Here is a 7,336-nt window from a genome sequence, read left to right as displayed (position 1 = left end):
ACTCTTTCCTTAGTCCACTGAAATCTAAGCACCACTTCTGACGCTCAAGGAAGACTTTTTGAGAGGTCAGGGATTGGCAACACAATCAGCCCTGGATAAAATTCCTCAGCACATTTCATTTCTAATGAGCTTCCCTGGTTAGGAACATTTCGCCTGCTGCCGCAACTTCTTGTTGGGGGAATTAGCGTATCCTGTGTAATTCTTCTAGAAGTTCGTACCCATATTTCCCTGGATTTGGCCCCATGAGCCTTTTCTCTGTGCTTCAGATAATTTCACTGCAATTAACAATAGCCATGAGTATAATTAAATGCAAACTCTGTGAGTCCTCACAGAGAATTATGGAACTAGGGATTGGTCTTGGGGAGCCATCAACAGCAGGACTAATATGATAAAAACAGAATATGTCATATGTAAGTGTCAAGGTTTAAGTCAGCTTGGCTAATGGTAGGGAAGAGTTGGGGTTGAATGTTAACTTCCAGAATTTAAACAGAAAGATAAGACCACAGTAACACTACAAATTTGATAGAAGAGAGAATAATTACATGAGGATGAACTGGTGAAATAGAATTTTATGATTTTATGACTTTTGACTAAAACATTACTGATTTTCATCTATACTTTGTTTTCCAGATTGAAGGATTTTTGTCTTCACTTGAACTGTTGATAGTTTCATTTCCCTACTGTTTTAACTAAATCCTAGCCTTTTTCCTGGCTTTAAGTCTTAAGCAAATTTCTCTTTAACATTTTGATTTTATCTATAAAAATAAAACTGTTTACTCTTGAAATAAAAAATTTACTAAAATAAATACCTATTTAATGACTGCAGTAAGCTATATAGCCCCAGCTAGATGCTACTTTATAGTATGTTCATTTTATTCACTGAGGTTTACCCCTAATGTCAGACATGTGTTCACAGATATGTATATATCAGCTGTGCTTGTTATTGAAATTACTTAATTTAAGATCTTTAGTGAATCAATAAAATGGGGGGGAAGGCATAGAAAGCAACTGTAGATACCAGAGACAGTGTGGGAGGGGGGTGTGAAATGGCAGAGGGTGATGGTGGGGGGAACCAGCAGTTAGCGTAATGGCTATGTCGCTGGACTCCCACATAGTCGACCGCGATTCGCGTCCCGGACCCAGTGGCTTAAAATCAAGCCGGGTGCGTGTGCATGCATGCCCAGGTTCCCAAGAGGAGAATGGAGGAGAAGGGATTGCGGCGTGACCATCCCCCTGGGGGATGATTTCTCGCTTTCTGTCCCTATCTCTCTCTGTCTGTCTGGCGAGCACACGTGCCCTATAGCGAAAAAAATCTCTCCAAAAAAAAATAAATAAATAAAAATAAGTGGTGGGGAGGATAGAAGCAAAATATATAAGAAATAAGAAATGAAAAATTATTTGTTGATAACACATATGGTAATATCCTTAATCAAGCCAATATACAGGGTATTCTGGATGGAAAATCTCATATTATATACTGTATTGCTGTACAGTGAATGAATGTACATAAATTGAAAAAAAGAAAAAAGGTATTTATGCTTCTAAATTATATATTTGATGGTTAAAAAAAGTAATTTTTTAAATAATTATTTTATTTAACTTTATTTATTTTCTTATTTTAATTTAATGAGAGAGGGACAGAGTGAGAGACATAGAGGGAAAGTGACAAAGGAAAACGTCAGGTCTGGGACTCAAACCATGATCAGTCATGTGGGAGTTCAGCACCCTTAACCACCACGCCACCTGCAAGCCCCAAGAAAAGTAATTTTCTGACCTGCTAAAAATATTCTGTTGAGATTTTTATCAACAAGGTGGACCATTAATAGAGAAAATATTAAAATCCTCTAAAATTCAAAATATCAGCCTAAAAAATTCTACTGATCAAATGCAATCTTTAAAAAACTGCTGGTTGATGGAAACCGCAGATGGCATAATGGTTATGTCGCTGGACTCCTACATAGTTGGCCTCAGTTCGGTCCCAGGCCTGGTGACTTGAAACTCATGCAGGGTGCGTGCACATACAGGCCCAGGATCCAGAGAGGAGAATGGAGGAGAAAGGACTATGATGTGGCCATCCCCCTAGAGGGTGATTTCTCACTTTTTATCTCTCTGTCTCTGTCTCTCCAGTGAGCACACATGCCCTATAGCAAAAATCTCTCTTAAAAACAAACAAACAAACAAAATAGTGATTGAGATAGGGTGTTATAAATATTCCATCATCAAACGATGTCTAGAGGCTGCCTGTAGTTGCAGGCCCTAACGGCTGGGACCCGTTGCTCATCTCTGCCCTTACTTGTCTCTGGACTTCAGGTTGGCTTCTTGGGACTTTAAGACAAACTTGCACCCCTCCCCACTCCATCTGGAGACCAGGTCAAGCCAGTGGCAGTGCCAGATACCAGCCTGCCTATGGCTGAAGGCTCTAATGGCCGGGACCCATTGCTCATCCTCTGTCCCTTCCCCACTTGCCTTTGGACTCGCAGAACTTCAGTGGTTTAAACAGTGTGTGGCACACGTTGCGGGCCATGTAATTATTTCTTTGCTCCTGAGGTGAAGCTTATTAGCTCAGTTGGAGGTTCACCACTCCTTAGAAACAGGAAGGACTTTGGGTCACCCAGGACCAATGACAACAGTACATGGTACTGGTGAGCAACAGGCAGGCAGACCAGAAGAAAAGCCACCAATTTTCTAATCCTGCACACCTTTTAATACTTGGAGATACCCTGAATAAGTTATGAAGGAACATGTAGATCACCAGATGACTAGGAACAATCGCAGAAGCTCAAGAAATAAGAGTAACTAACAAAAGGCCTCTGCCTTAAGGGAAATCATCAAGCCCACATCACCCACAGTCAATACAATGGACATGGTGGACATTTTGGATAAGGAATTCAGAATACTTGTAAGTGACCAAACTAAGTGAGATGGAAGAGAAAAGAGACAATGAGCTCCAGGAGATGAGGAAGTCCTTCAATGATTTGAAAGAAGAAATAGACACCTTAAACAAGAACCACAAGGAACTTCTAGGGTTAAAGAATGTGATATAGGAAATCAAAACCTCCTTTGAAAAGTAGATTAGATCAGGCAGAAGATCAACTCTTGAATGTAGAAGACAAAACATCTGATCTAGAAAAAAGTATCAAGAGGATTGAGAAAACAACCAAGAAAAAGGAGGAAAATATATACGGAATACTGGATACCATCAAGCGCCCCAACACCCAGATAACTGGTATCCCAGAAGAGGAAGAAAATAATAAGGGCATAGATAATTTATTCCATGAAATCCTGGAAGAAAACTTTCCAAATCTAGAAAGGCATTCAAATATCCAGACCCAAGAAATATATAGGACCCCGAGTAGAATCAACCCAAGAAGATCCTCTCCAAGGCACATCATAGCCAGATTGGCAAAAAACAATTGACAAAGACAAGATACTAAAGTTGGCAAGAGGGAAACATCAAGTTACTTACAAAGACCACCCCATCAGGCTAACATCCGACCTCTCATTGGAAACAATGCAGGCAAGGAAAGAATAGGGAAATATAGTCAAGTGGTGAATGAAAGACACTTTCAACCAAGAATACCATACCCAACAAGATTATCTTTCGTATGGGAAAAAAAGATAAAAACATTCTCAGATAAACAAAATCTGAAGAAAATGCTATACCAAGAAAACTAAAAAGTCAGACAGACAGTTGTAAGAGAACAAAAAGCAACCAAGAAAATGTCTCACTTAATGACAGGAACAGGTCCGGAAATATCGATAATTGCATTGAATATCAATGGATTAAATTCTCCAATTAAGAGACACAGACTGGCTGAATGGATAAGAAAACAGAAACCCTCTATCTGTTGCCTACAAGAAACCCACCTTATGGATAAAGACATACATAAACTAAAAGTGAAGGGCTGGAAAAAGATATTCCCGCAAATGGAAATCAAAAAAGGGCTGGAGTAGTGATATTGATTTCAGACAAAATAGACTTCAAGTCAAAGACTGTAAGAAGAGACAAAGAAGGGCATCATATAATAGTAAATGGGATAATCTAGTAAGAAGACATAACGCTTGGGGACCAGCAGTTAGTGCAATGGCTAAATCACTGAACTCTCATGAGGTTGACTGCATTTTGAGTCCTGGATTCAGTGGCTTAAACTCACACTGGGCACGTGTGCGTGCATGCCCTAGATCCTGAGAGGAGAATGGAGGAGAAGGGATTGTGGCATGGCCAACCCCCTGTGGGGGTGATTTCTCACTTTCTGTCTTTCTGGAGAGCAAACGCACCCTGTAGCAAGAAAAAAAAAAAAAAAAAAGACATAATGCTTTTAAATATCTATGCTAAAAGAAGAGAGAGAGAGAAACACTATAGAGAGAAACACTATAACTGGACATCTCAACACCTTGTTATCTCCTTTAGACAGATCTTCTAGGCAGAAAATAAACAGAGAGATACAGGACCAAAATGACTATAAATCGAATGGGTTTGATAGATATCTAGAGAGCGTTCCACCCTAAGTACACAAAAATACACATTTTTCTCACTCCGGCATGGAACCTTTTCAAAGATTGACCAAAACAAGCCTTTAGAAATTCAAACGTATAGAAATTATATCCAGCATCTTCTCTGACCATGATAGAATTAAACTCAAGATTAATTTCAAGAAACATGCTTGAAAATACACAAACACATGGAAATCGAACAACCTACTTCTGAATGACTTCCTAACTACTGAAGAAATTAAGTCTGAAATCAAAAAATTTTTGGAAGATTATGAAAACAAATAATAATGAGTACAGAAGTTGCCATAATTTATGGGACAAAGCAAAAGCAGTCATAAGAGGGAAATTCATAGCAATTAGTGTGCATAAGAAAAGGATGGAAAGATGGCAAATAGATAACCTAACATCATGCCTTAGGGAATTGGAAAAACAACGACAACAAAATGCCAGGTGAAAAGAAATAATAAAGGTTCGAGCACAAATAAATACAATAGAAAATAAACAAACCACACAGAAAATAAATGAAAGCAAAAATTGGTTCTTTGAAAAGATGAACAAGATTAACACACTACTGGCAAGACTGATAAAAAAGAAGAAAGAAAGAAACTAGATAAATCAAATACGTGATGAAACCGGCAATATTACAATAGACACAGTAGAAATACAAAATATTACTAGAGGATACTATGAGCGACTATATGCCAACAAACAAGATAACTTGGAGGAGATGGACAAATTCCTAGATGCATATAATCTACCAAGACTGAATCAGGAGGACATAGAGAACCTGAATAGACTGATAACAAGCCAGGAGATTGAATCAGTAATAAACCTCCCAACAAAAAAAAGCCCAGGTCCAGATGGCTTCACTTCTGAATTCTACAAAACTTTTCAGGAAGAGTTAATCCCTATCCTACTCAAATTATTTCTAAGGATTCAAAAGAAAGGAAACCTTCCAAATTGATTTTAGGAAGCCTTCATCATCCTCATTCCCAAAGCAGATAAGGACTAAAAAAAAGGAAAACTACAGACCAATATCATTGATGAATATAGATGCAAAAATTCTCAACAAGATACTCGCAAATCATATCTAATATATAACAAAGATTACTCGTCACGAGCGGGCAGGCTTTATCCCAGGGATGCAAGGGTGGTTCAACATATGCAAGACCATAAATGTAATACACCATATTAACAGAAAGAAAGCTAAGAACCATATGATCATTTCAATTGATGCAGAGAAAGCATTTGATAAAACACAACATCCTTTCATGATTAAGACCCCCAGTAAGATTGGTATAGAAGGATCATTTCTCAACACAATAAAAGCCATCTATGAAAAAACCTACAGCTAACAATATACTGGTACTAGGCAAGGCTGCCCACTTTCTCCACCATAGTCCTGTAAATCTTAGCGAATATAATCAGAAAAGAGAACAATATAAAAGACATTTGAATAGGCAATGAAGAGTTGAAAATATCTTCATTCGCAGATGACATGATGGTATACTTAGAAGATCCAAAGGTCTCCATGAAAAAACTTCATGAAGTAATAAGTGAATACAGTAGAGTGGCAGGATACAAAATCAATATCCACAACTGTATAGCATTTCCATATATGAACAACAAGTTGAACGAAGTAGAGCTGAAGAAAGGAGTCCCTTTCACCATAGACACAAGATGTATACAATATCTAGGGATAAACCTAACTAAGGAAGTCAAAGACTTTTATAAAGAAAACTATGAAAATATTAAAAAAGAATTGAAAGTGAGGGGCCAGCAGTTAGCGTAATGGCTGTCGCTGGACTCCCATGTAGTCGACTGCGGTTCGAGTCCTGGACCCGGTGGCTTAAAACTCACGCTGGGCGCGTGTGAGTGTGTGCCCAAAATCCCAAGAGGAGAATGGAGGAGAAGGGATTGTGGCATGGCCGCGGTGTGACCATCCCCCCTGGGGGGTGATTTCTCGCTTTCTGTCTTTATGTCTCTCTCTGTCTGCCTGGTGAGCGCATGCACCCTGTAGCAAAAACCCCTCAAAAAAAAAGAAAAAATAAAAGATATTGAAAGTGACATAAAAAAGTGGAAGGATATCCCATGTTCCTGGATTGGAAGAATTAACATAATCAAAATGGCAATTCTACCCAAATTAATCTACATGTTTAATGTAATTCCAATCAAAATACCAGAAATATTCTTCACAGATTTAGAAAAGACAATCATCGAATTTGTCTGGAATCATAAAAGACCTTGAATTGCCAAAGTAATCCTGTGCAAGAAGAGTGGAGTGGAAGGCATATCACTCCCTGATCCCAAGATATACCAAAAGCTGTGATCATCAAAACAGCATGATATTGGCACAATAACAGACATGTGGACGAATGGAGCAGAATAGAGACCCCAGAAATAACACCCGAAGCTTACAGCCAACAGATTTATTTATTTTTTTTTTTGGAGAGGTTTTCGCTATCCCGGCGTGAGTTTTAAGCCACCGGGTCCGGGACGCAAACCGCGGTCGACTATGTGGGAGTCCAGCGACATAGCCATTACGCTAACTGCTGGTTCCCCAGACAAGAGAGTTAACCCATTGTGAAAAGGAAAACCTCCTTAGCAAATGGTGCTGGAAAAACTGGGTATCCACCTGCAGAAAGATGAAACTGAACCCCCATCTTTCACCATTAACAAAAGTCAACTCAAAATGGATCAAAGATCTGAACCTAAGACCTCAAAACAATAAAACTACTGGTAGAAAATGCTAGGGAAGGGGACCAGCAGATGGTGTGGTATTTAAGGCTCTGGACACTCCCACATGGCCGACCATGGTTCAAGTCCTGGACCTGGCAGCTTT

At 39.0% G+C, this 7,336-nt stretch overlaps 1 protein-coding gene across 4 annotated transcripts in view; it reads right to left on the bottom strand.

The window, feature by feature from the left end:
* NSUN6 (NOP2/Sun RNA methyltransferase 6) overlaps positions 1-7,336 on the bottom strand; it is a 111,645-nt gene that overhangs the window by 74,472 nt on the left and 29,837 nt on the right. The gene's annotated exons all lie outside the window — the stretch shown is intronic.

Source organism: Tupaia chinensis, unplaced genomic scaffold (genome assembly GCF_000334495.1).
Source record: "Tupaia chinensis unplaced genomic scaffold, TupChi_1.0 Scaffold000647_1, whole genome shotgun sequence".
Classification (NCBI taxonomy): domain Eukaryota; kingdom Metazoa; phylum Chordata; class Mammalia; order Scandentia; family Tupaiidae; genus Tupaia; species Tupaia belangeri.
Note: the sequence above shows the minus strand (reverse complement) of the source record. Positions and strands in the feature narration are given on the sequence as shown.